At 40.4% G+C, this 17,340-nt stretch overlaps 1 protein-coding gene across 5 annotated transcripts in view; it reads left to right on the top strand.

Annotated features, from left to right (window-relative positions):
• KCTD1 (potassium channel tetramerization domain containing 1) overlaps window positions 1-17,340 on the top strand; it is a 95,070-nt gene that overhangs the window by 39,712 nt on the left and 38,018 nt on the right. The window contains exon 1 of one of the 5 annotated variants that reach the window (XM_063130664.1): window positions 15,391-15,416. The exons of the other annotated variants lie outside the window; for them this stretch is intronic. The gene's annotated coding sequence lies outside the window, so the exon portion shown is untranslated. Of the gene's footprint in view, window positions 1-15,390; window positions 15,417-17,340 lie in introns of those variants that run through there. 5 annotated transcript variants of the gene reach the window in all.

Here is a 17,340-nt window from a genome sequence, read left to right as displayed (position 1 = left end):
AAGACTTGGGAAGTCCTAGCAAGAGAGAGAGATAAACTTTTGTGTGTTTCTTGATGTGAGAGTAATAGCTGGTGGAGAAACCGTGTTTGCTTCTTTCTTTCAAAAAGTGAGGCAAAAATAGTTTAAAGGTTCTGAGAGGTTATTTAAGTGTCTATTCTTGACACATTGTTTACTTGTTTAAATGCGGGAAACAGGCAAATTTCCTATCAGTTATGGTGGGGGATGTAACTGAAAATTTCAGAAGCACTCAATAATGATTATTTGGCAGATACGTTCCTCTTGGTAAGATGGGGTATGTGGGGTGTTTTTTAAAAAATCAGTTGTATCTTAATCGGACATTATCAGTACCCATAATGTCAATATATGCAGCACTTTGGGGTGCTTACTATACCACATCCCATAAAATATCTTTGAGGCAACAGCTTTATTACAAGCCAGTGCAGTTGACTCTTAAATCTCTTGATGATCTGGTCTCTAGTATTAACAATTCATTCAGTCAATGTACTGAAAGAGCTCTGTTCTGTAGATACAGGTATATGACATGCCTGAGCAATTTCCAAAGTGGAAATACCAGTTTTGTACAAACTGACCCTTTCAGAGGAGTTTGCCAGCTAATCAGCCAGCCTGAAGGCTAATTGAAGAAAGGGCCTTTTTGTGAATGGCTGCATCAGCATCTGTCTTCTGTAAAATACATGTGACCTTGCTTTACTGTTTGGAGTTTGGGGCCACTTGAGTAGAGTATTGTACTTTGGTCTCCTGCTGTGTATATCTTGTGGTGGTGAATGGCTAGAGATCTGCTGATGTGTAGATAATGTTTTTATTCTAACTTGCTGCTGATAAGAAACTATCTCTTCAATATTCTCCCCCCCCAACATGAGATTACTTCATTTGCAACGTTAGGATGGATAGTTGGAAACATTTTTCAAAGTTTTGTTCTTATGTTTCTTGTCTGCAAGCAAGAAATAAAAAGACAATCCATCTTAAAAGAAGTATATTTGTTTGCAAATGTAGTTTGACACCTTATGTTAGTGCAATGAGTAAAGAGGCTATGCTCTTTAAGCTGAGAATAACTAACTTTTAACACATAACTCTTAAAGCTCCTTTACCCGATAATTTATAATTATGTTCCCTGAACTGGATAGAAAGCTTACCTAAGGTGAACTTAGTTTATATCGTGGTTTTAAATGCTAATGACTGTTAAGTCAGACATTTCAGATAAGAGGAAAAGCCAGACTGCAGAGGAAATTGTATATGCAATAGATAGAATAAAGACATCTGTTGTTTCTCTGTTGATTTTCTTCCCCAAGAAATGAGCATTCAGTGAGATTGGTAGACGTTAAGTAGTACTCCCATGCTATTTTATGTGTATATTGTTTGGTTGTTGATTAGGTGGGATAATTTGATCACCCATTTCTACATGGGGCTGGGGGCTGGAGGGAGATAGAAAGAAAGCATATTCTTTTCTTTGAGTATAACAGTGATCTTTTTTTTCTTTTCTTAGAAAAAAACTATTTTTAGTAGGCTTCTCCTATTAACCCCTATTTGGAATGACAGCCCCCAATATTATCTAACCCATGTCCTTAAGTTTAAGTATAAAATATGGGAAAATGGCTTTAGACACTTCCCCTTTTCTCTCTTAATATAAGAACAGCCATAACAATAAAGTCTCAGAGTGTTTGAAGAAATAAATGGCTGGGTTAATAGCCCTGAAGTATTGCTTTGGGCCATCAGATCTTTTAGCTGGTCATTAATCTAGAGGAAATGACTTGATCCACTATAGCTATTGCTTAATTATACACATAGTCTTTCCGGGTCATTATTGAGGTGACTTCATCAAGTGGTATGTCACTGAATTCCATGGTTGACAAATATCGCTGCGTTCATGATAGCTTCAAGGTCTTGACACTGATAGACTGATAGTTTTATTGACTCCTGTTATTATAAAGATGTACATGCTGCAAGTTGTATGAGTAAATGGTGAACTCTAGTTTTAGGTGAAGACTAGAGATAAAATATTGATCTCACTTGACATCAGGGAAGTTAAGGCCTTTACCCACAGTTGCTTCATGAATTCAGTGTTTGTGTAATTTTTTATAATACTTGCATCCTGATGTTCATCCATGATGGATCAGACCAAGATCCATCTAGTCCAGCATTCTGTTCACACAGTAGCTAACCAGCTGTCCACAGGAAATCAACAAGAAGAACATGAATGCAACAGTACCCTCCTGCCCATGTTCACCAGCAACTGGTGTACATAGGGGTACTGCCTCTGATATTGGAGGTAATATATAACTATCAGGACTAGTAGCCATTGATAGACACCTTATCCATGGATTTGTCCAATCCCCTTTTAAAGCCATCCAAATTGCTGGCCATCACTACATCTTGTGGAAGTGAATTCCATAGTTTAACTATGAGCTTTGGGATGAAGTATTTTTATCTGTCCTGAATCTCCCACCAATCAGTTTCATGAGATAACCCTGGTTTCTAGAATAATGGCCATCATGGTCAACATTTCCTGCATACCAGAGCTTCCTCTTTTCATTTTTGTGATACCATGAATCAATTCCCAGTTGCTAATGTTTCACATTTTCTGCTTATAGAAGAAAATCTATCTGATTGTTATGCTTCAGTTCTGCCCTCCTTCAAGGTACTTAAAGTAGCATATCTGGATTCCTAGGTATTTTCCATCCAGATCCTGTTGAGGATCAAACCTGTTTAAGTTTGTGATGAAACTACACTGAGAACTTTGAGAACATTATGTGAGAACATGAAAGCATGTCTGTGTATTTTTGTATATGTGCATATTGGAGTCATTGGACCATAACCATTGCATGTAAGTAGGTTTGGGTACAGATAAACATGTAAATGTGGATGACACACCCACTTGTCTGCTGTTAGATGCAGGAAACACTGATGTAACACCTATGTATACATAACAATTATATTTGCAACATAAAGTGTGGACATAAGTTGCATATCTTGTTTTTAGAAGTGAGGTGTGGTTGTGCAAAGTCGAAGATGGTAATGTAAAGTTCAGATATCTTAATGTGACACTAGCTACCAAAGGTAAATGTGCTAGAATTTCAGGAATGCTGCATTCAGATTTTTATAACGGTTATTTCATCCACCTTTCTCTTTCTGCAAGATATCTTGAAGTGTGCTAGGTACGGAAACACCGTAGGAGACAGCAGCTGAATGACGGGAAAGCATATTAAATGTTCCTTTGATCCATTTATTGCTCTAGGTAGCAGACACAAGAGGCATTATAGTATTTTAATCATACATGACTGAGCCTGTATGACCTTGACTTCAGTCCTTAATGCTTCTGAAGTGCTAATGTCGGTGAAGCAATAGTATAGTTGAGGCTGATGAATGAGGTTTTGTAACATGGCTTTTTGCGTCTTGCATTTTTCATTGTTTCTCAGAAATGTTCAAGATCTAATTGTTTACTACTGTAACTGTCAAGATCTATATAATCAATGCTTTTGAATTTAGTTAACGAAGTCTAAAGTTATCTTAGAGACCAGATGGTCTTCAGTCAGAACTTTGATGGCAGCATAAGCCACAGATTTCTGTTATGCTGTTATAGCTTAGTTGTGCTTTTCTGCTAATTGTGAATAGTTGCACCAGTATTTAAACATGAAAATTATCAGATGAATAGTTGTTAAATCATAGTTACCACAAGCTGCAGCTTGCATTCTTGCAGGTGAAGAGATAGCATAAGATTGAAGTGTTGGAGTCTGAGAGAACGAGATCCCTTCATCATATATAGAAGGAAGGAAGGAAAGTAAGCATAACTGAAGTCATGAATATCTTCAGCACTGTGGATGTGAAGATTGCCAAGACCACTACACCAGAGGAAATATCACAAAACACAAACAAGTAAATAGTGAGAGTAATCATTGAAGATGAAATACAGTAGTGCTGCAAGGTCTAATTAACAGTTTTATGTCATGTTCTTATACATGTTAGATTCATTCTTCAGTTCAGATGATATGAATGCAAATAGACATATTCTCGCAACCATATCAGCCAATAGGGGCTCCTGAAAAAAGGACAGCCAGTGCTAACATCCAGTTGCGTGAGTCCATGGTGAGGCAATCAATCACATGCACCAGCATATACAGGATTCAGCTTCAGTATGCCATTCAGTATTTTATTTATTTATTTATTTATTATTGCATTTATATCCCGCCTTTTTCCTGCAAGGAACCCAAGGCGGTGTACATAATCCTCCTCATCCTCCTCTCTACTTTATCCTCACAACAACCACCCTCTGAGGTGGGTTGGAATGAGAGTCTGTGACTGGCCCACAGTCACCCAGTGGGTTTCCATGGCCGAGTGGGGACTAGAACCCGGATCTCCTGACTCCCAGTCCAACACTCTAGCCACTACACCACACTGGTTCAGTAGCATGCCAAACAGGGCCAGCATCAACAGCAGGCATGTTGGACACCTTGCAGGGGCCCACATCCCTGCAGGCCCCCACCAACAAGAGCCCCCTGGACTTGCTCCTCCTTTTCACTGTTGTAACCTGTTTGTTCACTTGCCTCTTGCTCTGGCCCAGGCAGTTGCAGTGGTCGCTTGCTTTCTGTCCATCAAGCAATGATGAGAAAGAGGGTGAGGAGCAAGAGCAGCTTTACAATGGTAGTGAGTAGGTAGACTCACTGAAGGAGGGGGCACGTTGTGGGTGTCTTGCCCAAGGGCCTTCAAAAATCTGAGGCCAGCACTTACGCCAAAAGTCAAATTGCCAGTAGATTCTGATGCCTGCTTTGCTGCCTTAGCTGCAAGTCTCTGTAGAACTGGCATTTCTGTGGAGGCCACAAGAATATATTTATTACTTATATTATACTTAGGCCAGATCTACACCAAGCAGGATATAGCACTATAAAAGTGGTTTGAAAACAGTATATGGAATGTGGATTGTGCCCCAACAGTTGTCAGTGCACTGCAATACCATTATAAAGCAGTAGTGTAGACTCTACCCCAGAAAAGGTGGTGCTACATACTCTCCAGGAAAAGGATAGTGACTTTAATTCAGAGTGCAAAATGTCTGTTTTCCGGTTGTGAAGGGTATCATACCATCCCAGTACTTTCCAGCTGGTGTGGGGTATATTTTTTTTATGCCAGAATTTTAGATAGTATTTTAGAAAATAGTAGTTTCAACAGTATAGGCCACTGTTTTCTCTTACTGACTCTTGGTCCTGTTTTTTGTTGTTTGCCATTATATAACCTCTACTTTTGTTTTGCTTGCCCCAGAAATAAGTAAACAATTTATTTGCTTTTCATTACTTGCGTTCTGATAGAGTTGTGTGGAGGACAAAGGCTCAGGTGAGATGTGAAAGGGTTGGGCACATTTTTATCATAATGATTATCATAATGAGCAGGGAGGTTCGTAGGTGGAGGCACTGTCCCAGTCCTTAGAACAAGACTCTTACCCTAGGAACATAAGAGTGCAGCTTTTCACCAGGTCACGCTTTCTAGCTCAGTATTGTCTAGTCTGGTTGAAAATAGCTCTCCTGGGTCTTTCCATCACTTCCTACCTGATCCTTTTTAGCTGGAGAGGAACCTGGGAACTCCTGCATTCTAAATATGTGACTTGCCATGGAGCTGGATACCTCTCTCATAGTACTAGAACCCCTATCCTGGAGTTTTTGAGGGCTCCCAGATTACTTGGGTGACATACGCTTGCTGTTACAATGGTATGTAAAACTTCCTATCTCATTAGGTTTTTGTGTCATTTCACCTGTGTGATGCTTCTCTTGAGGCCATTTTTTTTTTGCAACCACTAATGTAATCCTTCAACAGAATCTTATATTTAAAGTTGAGTGGTCTGTCTTTAAAAAAAAAAACAGGCAGAGAAACTTTAGTATTTTGTCTTGGGCAAGACTCAAGCTATCTTCATTGGGACAGGAAAGGAAATTATGACCTTGCAAATCCTCCTATCCTCAAATAGTTAAATAATTCACTATCCCCAGTATGTGAACATCAAAGCCCTAATGCACAAACTAGAATCATAGGTGCCTGAAAGCATTTTCCCTATTAAATGAGGCTTCTGTGCTTTTGGTGTGGAGAAAGGCTCCTTTTTGCTCACTGTTCTCCTTGCAGAGACCCAAAGATCAGAAAATGCCAGGTTTTAATTGGTGAATCTGTATGACAGTGAGCTGCCTTATTTTATGTATGGTCTAGAAATAAATGAGTGGTTAAACCCTTTGAAATACACCATTGCTGCAAAAGCCATGGGCTGTAATTAAATTGAATGTAGGGTTGTATTGTCTGCTGCCTTTAGCTATAAACTTGATAATAGACCCTAGTACACCAACTATTGTGTTAGAAGTTGGAACCTAATTAGTTATGTTGTAGATTTTTAGCCACTTTGGAAGACTTGCCCCCCCCCTCCTTCCTTTTGCCTTTTTTGTTGTGTCAGAAGCAAGTGCAGTTTTTCCTCTTCAAAAGAAGAGAGCAGAGAAGATGGCTCTGAAATATCAATGTGTGAGTTACTGCTTAATAGGCCATATGTTGTGAATTCTGTGGAGGTGATTTCAGTACAATTTGGATTCTGTGTCATTTGAAGAAACCTGTAAAGTATATGCCTAAAGGAAGCCTGTTATAAGCCCTGACATTTGAACACTAATTTTGTAAAGGAAAATGGTTTGCTGCATCTCATACTTGTGTAGCCCATCTGCATTCTTTTAAAGGTTTTTTTTAATGACTTGATACATTGGCAAAACAAGACTTCTACATGAGCACCTTTGAAAAATCTTTTGTCTCCCCCCACCCCTCGATCAACTTCTTAATTATTATGGTTTTGAATAGTCTTGTTAAAATGAAAAGTTAACAGTGACAGTTGAAGCACTGGGCACCTGGACTTAATCCATTGCACATTGTTCCCATACAAATATTGTTAGACTGGATCCTAAGTGTCCCTTATGTAAATGGAAGGCTTCCTTCCATAAATGGAAGGTTTTTGATCCAGCAGTTGATCCCACTGGCAGAAGCATTTTTGCTGATTTCTCCCTCCCTCTGCAGTCCCCCATTTCGAATGGTCCCTCAACCTTCTGTAGCAGATTTGGGGGTGCAAGGGGCTGGGGAAATTGGCAAAAGTTGCCTCTTCCTGCCTCACCACTGATGGAGACTGTCTTGTGAATAGAACTCCACTAATGGGATGCTCCCACTGGTGGAAGGATTCCAAGGCATTGTGTTTAATTTTGGGTTGTCACAGTGATAGCATTGTCAATAGATTATACTTTGGGAATGGGCATAAATGACCTTTAACCACATGGTAATTTACTGCTGTGGCATATGGTAGCTATATGGTGAGGAGAATTTTACCACACATCTGCAGGCCAAGGACAGCAAGGGAGAGTTAAAATTATCTGCATAACATAAGTGGATACTTGGAAGATTAACAGTGCCCCACCAAGCTGCATCTCCACTTTGGTAAGTTATCATTAGCTAAACGGTTGTCTGTACAAGTAGTGGTTGAGAAATTGGTATGATCGTGATTCAATTTTGGATTAAGATCTAATATTTATCTTGACACTGATTTTCAGAAACCACTATGCAGTTTATAAAAATAACACATTTGCTGTATTAGGACTGAGATAGTATGGTAGCACTGGTGCACTCACTGGAGTCCGTTCGGGTACTGGTACAACACTAAAATATAAGCTGCTATGCCAGTGTTGTGGCCCCTGGCCTTATTTGTCCTGTCCAGGGTTCTAAATGGCTAATTGTGTGACCTGTCCTTTAGTTTTGGTTGCTAGTTTCTCACTAAATAATCTTGGTAATTCTTGAAATCTGGGTATAATGAGGAAGTAGGAACTCTCAGTTTAGAGGGAAAATATTTTTAAAACATCGATATAAAATTATGGAAACCACTACATATATGATTAACCTTTTTGTAATAATTGTTAATTAATTGGTAAACCATTTTTACTTATCTCCAAGCCTCTTTTCACCTGTCTCTTCCGAGAAGCCTCTAGCTTTTAGCCCTTAATCGATTAAAAACTCCATTACAAATCATGCTAGCTAGCATTAAGCCACATATTGCAAGCAAAGAAATATTCTGAAGATCCATTATATCATATTGTGTTTCATTATGCAAGTGTAATTGAGACACGTTTTTATTTATTGTTTGCAGTAAATCACACAGTATGTTTTAGCTGGTAGCTAAGTGTGAATGCTGCATATGATATAGCAAGGGCACCAACACTATGTCCTGGAGAGAAATTAGACTGTCAGTGGTAAAAGATCACACTTGTCCTCTGTTGAGTCCCTATTTATATACTTAGGCTAATTGGTAAACTCAAAAGTATGATGGGGCAGCGATTCTGCATTTAGGTCCAGCTACTTTAATCTCAGCCTCCATTTCTTTAGCATAATATCTAACATAGGACAATGTGCTTCCCACCTCTTCTGATTTTGAGACATAAGTGCCATACATTATTGTGTATACGGATTGCAGGCATCTCTGATCAGATTTAGAAACCATTTTTAATGGGCCTGTATGGGAGGAGGCTGGTTGGATGCACATGACCTCCCTTCTCCGCTCACTTAGTTCCCCCAGTTTCTTGAATCCATGAATAAGCCCAGAATTATAGGACTGCCCAGAGAGTGGAAATCCTTGAATGTGGGTGTGTTTATATATAGTTCAACCTTTGTTTCCAGACTCCTGGTGCAAGATCATCTTATGGTGAAAAAAGTAGTAGTTTCATTGTCATGTGGCAAATAATTGCCTTTGCATCACAGAATGGGCTTCCTTTTTTCTTTTTCTTTTGCAGATGGCGCTTATAGACTTTTCCTGTCTTGTTTTCCCTTGGACAGTATGATACTTGAATTATTTTGGTCTGTGTTAGATGTGAAAAACAAAGCTTATATCTGGTATTGTTGTTTTTACTTTAAAAAACAAAACAAAAGCTACTCCTATGTGACCAGGGGTTAGAGGTACTAAATTTTCTCCATTGATAATATCCTCCTATATGTATATGGATGTGTGTGTGTGTGTGTGTGTGTGTGTGTGTGTAAGCATAGAGATCAGAGTGATGGTACTGTGATGTCTTGCTCCTTATTACTAAAGTTTATATCTTCCAGCTTCATGGTACAAATAATAACTGGGAAAGAGAGGTTAATATATAGACTTAAGAATTCAAATACACACATGTATTTATTATGAGTTTTATACAGTATCTTTATTTCACAATATAAGATTTTTTAAAAGTTCCTTTAATTCCTTTAACATGTTGATGTGGTTCATCTGCATTACTTCCTCAGTTTTTGTCAGTTATTTATAACTTCCAGAGGTTTCTCCTTTTGTACTACTTCAGTTAGTTCCTCATATACTTACCTAGGTTATATCTGTTTACTTCCAAATCCCTAAAAGCTCACAGCCCATTGTAGTTATAAAGCATTTCCCTCTCTTAATTTTAGTTCTGAAGTTTGATAGTTAAGAATTTATGAGTAGTTGCTTCATGAGTTAGTGTGCTACAATTCTTCCAAAACAGATGTACATGTAGATACGTGTGTGTGTGTGTGTGAGAGAGAGAGAGAGAGAGAGAGAAGAATATTTGTATTTCATAGAATCATAGAATCATAGAATAGCAGAGTTGGAAGGGGCCTACAAGGCCATCGAGTCCAACCCCCTGCTCAATGCAGGAATCCACCCTAAAGCATCCCTGACAGATGGTTGTCCAGCTGCCTCTTGAATGCCTCTAGTGTGGGAGAGCCCACAACCTCCCTAGGTAGCTGATTCCACTGTCGCACTGCTCTAACAGTCAGGAAGTTTTTCCTGATGTCCAGCCGGAATCTGGCTTCCTTTAACTTGAGCCCGTTATTCCGTGTCCTGCACTCTGGGAGAATCGAGAAGAGATCCTGGCCCTCCTCTGTGTGACAACCTTTTAAGTATTTGAAGAGTGCTATCATGTCTCCCCTCAATCTTCTCTTCTCCAGGCTAAACATGCCCAGTTCTTTCAGTCTCTCTTCATAGGGCTTTGTTTCTAGACCTCTGATCATCCTCGTTGCCCTCTTCTGAACACGCTCCAGCTTGTCTGCGTCCTTCTTGAATTGTGGAGCCCAGAACTGGACGCAATACTCTAGATGAGGCCTAACCAGGGCCGAATAGAGAGGAACCAGTACCTCACGTGATTTGGAAGCTATACTTCTATTAATGCAGCCCAAAATAGCATTTGCCTTTCTTGCAGCCATATCGCACTGTTGGCTCATATTCAGCTTGTGATCTACAACAATTCCAAGATCTTTCTCATTTGTAGTATTGCTGAGCCAAGTGTCCCCCATCTTGTAACTGTGCATTTGGTTTCTATTCCCTAAATGTAGAACTTGGCATTTATCCCTATTAAATTTCATTCTGTTGTTTTCAGCCCAGCACTCCAGCCTATCAAGATCACTTTGAAGTTTGTTTCTGTCTTCCAGGGTATTAGCTATCCCACCCAATTTGGTGTCATCTGCAAATTTGATCAGCGTTCCCTGCACCTCCTCGTCCAAATCATTAATAAAAATGTTGAAGAGCACTGGGCCCAGGACTGAGCCCTGCGGCACCCCACTCGTTGCCTCTCCCCAGTTTGAGAAGGTTCCATTGATAAGTACTCTTTGAGTCCGATTCTGTAGCCAACTGTGGATCCACCTAATAGTTGTTCCATCTAGCCCACTTTTAGCTAGTTTGTTAATCAGAATGTCATGTGGTACTTTGTCAAAAGCTTTGCTGAAGTCAAGATATATGACATCCACAGCATTCCCACAGTCCACAAGGGAGGTTATCCTATCAAAAAATGAGATCAAATTAGTCTGACAGGATTTGTTCCTGACAAATCCATGTTGGCTTCTAGTAATTTCTAACCCCAACACTATTGCAGGCTCAGTTAACTTCTTGTTTCTAGAGTGTGGGGCACTCATTTCACTGTCAGGACTCCTAATACTACATAAGAAGACCCCTGCTGGATCAGACCATTGAAATAACTGTCCATTTATTCTGACTCTCTGCTTCTATAACCAGGTAGTGATGCTTAAGGGGTCTCTCCTTTTGTCTCATTGCTGCTAATTTTGTTCAGGAATCTTTGGTGACCGACTTTGTCAAAAGACTTTTGGAAGTTCTAGTATGCAATATCTCCTGGGTCACTCCTATTCACATGCTTATTGACACTCTCAAAGAATTCTAAGATCTGTTGATGAGACAGATACCTTCGTAGAAGCAATGTCAATCCTTCAGTAAGACATCCTACTATATGCTTGATAATTTTATATTTAATAACACTTCCCACCCATTTACCAGGAGCCTAACCAGTCAGAATTTCCTGGATTCCCTTTTTCTTCTTAAAATTGTCATCACATTGACCACTTTCCAGTCCTTCGGTACAGAGGTTGATTTCGGGGACATGTTACATGTTTTTATTGAAAGATCAGCATTTTTACATTTGAATTATTTAAGAACTCTCACACTCATACCATCTAGACCTGGTGATTTGTTTGTCAGTAGGTTCTAGAACTTAATCTCTTAGCACCATTATTTGTCTTAGTTCCTCAGACTCCCTTTCCTGAAAATGTTAATTCAGGCATGGGTATATCTACATCTTTGCAATGTAAACAGATGCAACCTGGATATTTGTGCTGATTGTAAAATGCTTGTTAGCTTATAATATGACACATTGTAAAATAATTTTCATGATAATATTGATGTGCAGATGTTATGCTCTGTGTGGCCACTGTAAAGAATGCAACCTCAACATTAGGGATTATTAGAAAAGGAATTGGGAATAAACCTGACAATATCATACAGCCTTTATACCAATCTATGGTGCAACCACACTTAGAATACTGTGAACATTTCTGGCCACCACACCTAAAAAAAGATATTTTAGAGCTGGAAAAAGTGCAGAAAAGGGCAACTAAAATGATCAAGGGGCTGGAGCATCTCCCCTATGAGGAAAGGTTGCAGCAGCTGGGATTGTTTAGCTTGAAAAAAATGAGATACATGATAGAGGTGTACAAAATTATGCATGGTGTGGAGAATGTACATAGGGAGACATTTTTCTCCTTCTCCCATAATGCTAGAACTCAGGGTGAAACTGATTGGTGGGAGATTCAGGACAAATATAGTTAAACTATGGAATTCACTACCACAAGTTGTAGTGATGGCCACCAATTTGGATGACTTTAAAAAGGGGTTGGATAAATTCCTGCAGGAGAAGGCTATCAGTGGCTACTAGTCCTGATGGCTATGTGCTACTTCCAATATCTGAGGCAGTAAGCCTATATGCATCAGTTGCTGGGGAACATGACCAGGAGGGTGCTGTTGCATTGTGTCCTGCTTGTGGGTCCCTGGTCAACAGCTGATTGGCCACAGCATGAACAGAGTGCTGCATTAGATAGATCCATGGTATGATCAGCATGGCTCTTCTTATGTTCTTATGATGTCTCTGTGACTCTGTAGGATTTAGGTATGAATATTATTAGCTATTTTGCTCTGAGGATGTCAGAGGAGTAACAATATGCCTTTAGATAACATTGAGGATGTATTTACTTGTAAGCTTATTGGGAAATTGGTTCCAATGAACTCATGTGATAATGATCACAGGAAGACTAATTTTGTGGTCTGAAGCATTGGCATGGATGGCCTGCATACCAAACTTTTATTTGAAGGCAGAGAGACTACCTACAGTAAAATACTATTTTAATTTTCAGATGTGTTTAAATTTCCAGGTCATTCTTTAATTATGTATATAAACTATTTGTAGAGCTATTGAGATATTGAATGCAATTGTATCCTCATACAACATAGGCTGATATGGCAGACTTGCATACTCTTTTTACTTCTGTAAAATCTATTAGATGGACTGACATGTTTTACATTTTGCCTATTTGTTTTACCTTTTAAACTATTGTTGTCCATTTTTTCCTGCTTGTTGCCCTAATTCTGTTCAATAATCTTCTGGAGGCAAATATAACTCTGCATGTGTACGTGTATTATACATACAGGTACACACACGCGCACACATATCGTGCTTTCAGGGAAGCTTCACCTGCTTTCACCTGTAGACACTGTAGTTTATTTATAGCATCGCATTGGTCTGGCAGGATGAATTAAGCTGGTTCAGTTGCTTAGACAAAAATAGTCGCTTTTGAGAGACTCTTGCATTATTGTAGACAAGCCACATTCACTGTTCATTGAAGCAAGGGAAACCCATTGAGATCTTCAAGAGCATCTGTGCACAGTTTCAGGCCTGATACTTCATATTAAAAGTGTCTTAAATCAACTAGTAGGTTCAAAAATGTAGATATGTGTTTCACTGAAAGCTATAAATCAGGCCTGCAGTTGTTGTGACCAAATACAGTCAACAAGCAATATATGATGCTTGCAAAGGGCTCTGCAAATCTCCTGGCATGTTACTGCAAAAATAGGGAAGTCGTCAAGCACCTGGAAGGCCGCAAAACATGGCTTGTGGGCAGTTTCAGCTTGGTGAGTTACAAGCTGGTCAGGATTTGATATAAATCCCCATTGCCTGACTTGAAGAACTATCTCAAGAAACATAAAACAATCCTCTGAACCTTGCTTTAGTTGTCTGAAGCCATTTGATGTGTACAAGGAAACAAGCCCAAAGTACCTTTAATGTAGTTTCTCTTTAAACGTCCAGTCCATTTCAAGTCCCATTGTGATCCCATGCCTACGCTGCTGCCCACTGCTAAGCACTAGAAATGGATGAGGAGCACACCAATAGGCATGCTTCTCATTTGTTTACAGCGTTCCTCAGGTGGGCTGTGAAGAGTGGGGAAAGGGGAGGAATCAGCTGAGAAGTGGGGAGAGGGCTTGTTGGCCACTCAGTCCATAAGTTAAACCACTTCTTTGCCCTAATGTGATTAACTAGGAGCACTTACCTATCAGACCTAATGTCAGAACGTGATACTCTTTCGTAAAGGATCAGCACTCATAGCTGCCTGCCTGTCATTTGGAAAGACTTCCTGTGGCAGTAAATGAAAGCCTACAGCATTGTATACTGACCAATGTGGCACGGCAAAATGACATACCATCATGTTTCACCAGGGCTGCAGTGTAATTACTTTTACATTCATAGAAATGGAGGAGAGCAGAAGGCCTTTTTGAGGTTCCCCTGTGCCCAAAGGAAGACTATAAGCATGCTACCCACAAAAATCAGGTGCGGCACTGTGGGAAAGAAGATGACACAATGGTGACTCAGACAGCTGCACCTTAAGCTACAAAAGACAAAAAGGGAAGTTCCAGAGGTGCTTATAAGCATTATAAGCATTCAGTACCCCGGTAGCAATTGAGAATTACTCAAGGTGGTGCTTGTAAGGCACATATGAATAACCAATTGTCCACAGGAGGGTTGATTTGATTTAAGTCAAATTGATTTCAAACATGATTTCAATTAGGGGTGTGCACGGACCCCCTGCTCCGCGGGCTGATCCGAAAATTTCGGATCGGCCCACTCCGTGCCGCTCTGCCCATACTCCGCTCCTCTTCGCTGCGGAGCTCCGGCTCCGAATCGGAGGGGAGTGGTGCCAGGTAAGGCCAGGAGAGGGGGGGGTTACCGGGCCCTGCGGCCCAGACTTCCTGGTTGAACCGTGGGCTCAATTGAAGAAGCCGATGGACCGCGGACGGAGGCAGGTAAGGGAAAGGGGGGATTTACCGGGCCCTGCTGCTGTCGCCGCATGGGCGACAGCAACAGCGGCAGGGCCCGGTAAACCCCACTTACCTTTCCGGCGGAGCTCCGGATCGAGGCGAAGGATCCGCCTTCACCTCGATCCTCTTCACCATGCTCCACCGGCCCCCCAATCCTCTTCACCTCTGCCTTAAGGGGAGGCGAAGCACCCCGCTCCGCTTCTAATTCGCCAGTCCGATTAGAAGCGGAGCACATCCCTAATTTCAATCATGATTTAAAACACTTCTCTGAAGGAGTCAATTTTAATTATTTAAATCGGTTTAACTAGTGAGGAAGATTCTATTTAATCATTTTTTAGAAGTTCATTATTGTTTAATATAACTTTAATACATATTCTGAGATGTAGGTTTTATTAGAAGGTAAGTACACACTAAGCAACTATTTTGAATTGTTTTCAGATTAATTTTCATCCAAAAAATGGGATGATAATTTGATCGTTTTACTACTAAAGCAGAATGAACTTGTGAAGTCATTCAGGAGATTAACCAGCTCTAACTGATTCTTTACAAAAGGGCATCACATTCTGACATTTAGTCTGACGGGTACATGCTCCTAGTTAATAACATTAGGGGTTTAAATTATGGACTAGACGTATTTCTCTTTAAAAATGTACTTCTGCTTTGTTCTTTTTGTTCGTTTTAAAGTAAACTCTTCCATGCAGAATGTGGGATAGATCCAGAGAAATGCCAGTGGAAGGGGGTTGGCAGTCCCTTGCCCATGGTAGGTTCCTCCGCCTGATTTTTGGTCAACCCCCTTAGTCCATGTCATTCATGAGGGTCCCATAATCCTAAGTGGGGGCTTTTTGAGGAGCTGCCAGAGGGAGAAGGGGGTCGGAAAGTCACCTTCTGCTATCCTGTCTACCCTGGTGCTACTTTGGATCCAATGACGCTATTGTATTTTATAGTTAAGTGTTGCTTTGTGAACCTCCCAGAGAGCATCATCTACTGGGCAGTTTAGAAATGTAATAAACAAGCCTATGATCAGAGATGCATTGAACAGTCATCTTATCACTACCAAATTCTTATTTAAGATCTTACCTTAGATGAAATCTAATGATGGCTGTCTGCCAATAGAAGAGGTGCCATCAACGGAATTAATTTCCCCTCCCCGCAAAGTCCCTCACTTCCCTAAAATCTTCTCCTCTATAGACTCTCCAGGGCAGATGGGGGGATGTAAGGTGGGGGAGGAAGTCCCGTTGCACAGCAGGAAATTCATTCCTGTGTCATTGGATGGAATCACTTTCTGTTTATGCTCTGTTTTAAAAGAATATCACAAATAAAGAAGTAACATGTCATCTCTCTATCTCATTTATTTCCTAGCTTAGTGAGCCCAGCAGTTTCCAGCTGGCTGAAATTTCAGTCTGTTGGGGGGCTAACTGGTCATGAGAAGAGCCCCAGAGTTGCCACCACTTTGCTTAAAGTATAAATGAGTTAATTGTCAATTTGATACGCTTAGAGGTACCCTAAAATCTGCCACCTGTGGTGGGTCTCTTTGCCCTATCTAATAGCAGAGCTGGTCCTACATGTCACTTCCTTTCTCTTCCCAGTAATGTCTATTTGTACACAACGTGTAGTGTGGTCATTCTGTGCGTTTCTGAGGCTTGGAATATCAGCTGATAACTTGGCCAGGAAAACACATAGTATCATGACATCAGATCTTGTGCTGTAGAAAGCTGTGCGTTACCAGGGAACAAGATACAGAGCAGTGGAAGCTCCATGTCTCGTTTAAAGGCTTTGAAGGTAAAGTAATGTTATTGCAGTTTAATAATTGCAGTGGAAAGAAGTGTTCCTGGGTTTGGTTTGGTTTTTTAACAACCTTAACTATACTGTGGTATGTAATGTGATGTGGTTCTCAGATGGCAACTATCTTCCATCTGCTGTAACAAAAACACTTTTCCAGACTAATGTGCTTCTGAAATGCCCTTTTGTTTGTAAAAGCAAATATACTCCTGTTATAATCAGGACTAAAGAATTCAGCTGCAGGTCACTGTTTGGTACTGTAGAGTTCACTGACCACATTTTGCTTCTGGCAGTCCCAGCTGTGGCCCCTTTATGCAGATCTCTGCCAGGCTAAGCCCATTCAGTGCTACTCCTCAGCCACAGCTTAGCTTCTATTTAATGTAGCATGGAACAGAAAAAAATAAAAGCTAATTGACAAGGTATCAAAAGATCTGTGAGCAAAGCATTATGATTTTGGAGGACCAAGCAGTATGATTTTTTTTTTTTAAAAAAAGTAACAGTTAACAATTGATATCAGGTGGACCTCCAATTTCAGATTAATTGATTTAACTTGATTAGTTCATGCACACATTGTGCATTGTCTTAAATGGTAAGTTTTTTAAATAATAATAATAATAGTTAATGTGGGAGGCCATGTGTTTCCTGCTTTTTTCCTCACCCACCCATTCAACACTTACCTTCCTGTGCACCTCTGGCACAAACTTCAAATCAAACAGTTAGAAACAGTATTACTAGAGTTGAAGGCAAGCATGCAACTGTTCCCCTTCTCTTCAGTCCAAGCTGAGCCACAGTGCTCGCTTGAACGAAGGTGCGTGACGGCACTTTTTCTGCAGCCAAGCTCCCTCCCTGCCCTCTGCACTTCAGTTCAGAGCTAGAACTGGACTGTGAGGGCTTAGCCAGGACCA

The sequence above is a fragment of the Elgaria multicarinata genome, chromosome 7, assembly GCF_023053635.1.
Source record: "Elgaria multicarinata webbii isolate HBS135686 ecotype San Diego chromosome 7, rElgMul1.1.pri, whole genome shotgun sequence".
In the NCBI taxonomy this organism is placed as follows: Eukaryota; Metazoa; Chordata; class Lepidosauria; order Squamata; family Anguidae; genus Elgaria; species Elgaria multicarinata.
Note: the sequence above shows the minus strand (reverse complement) of the source record. Positions and strands in the feature narration are given on the sequence as shown.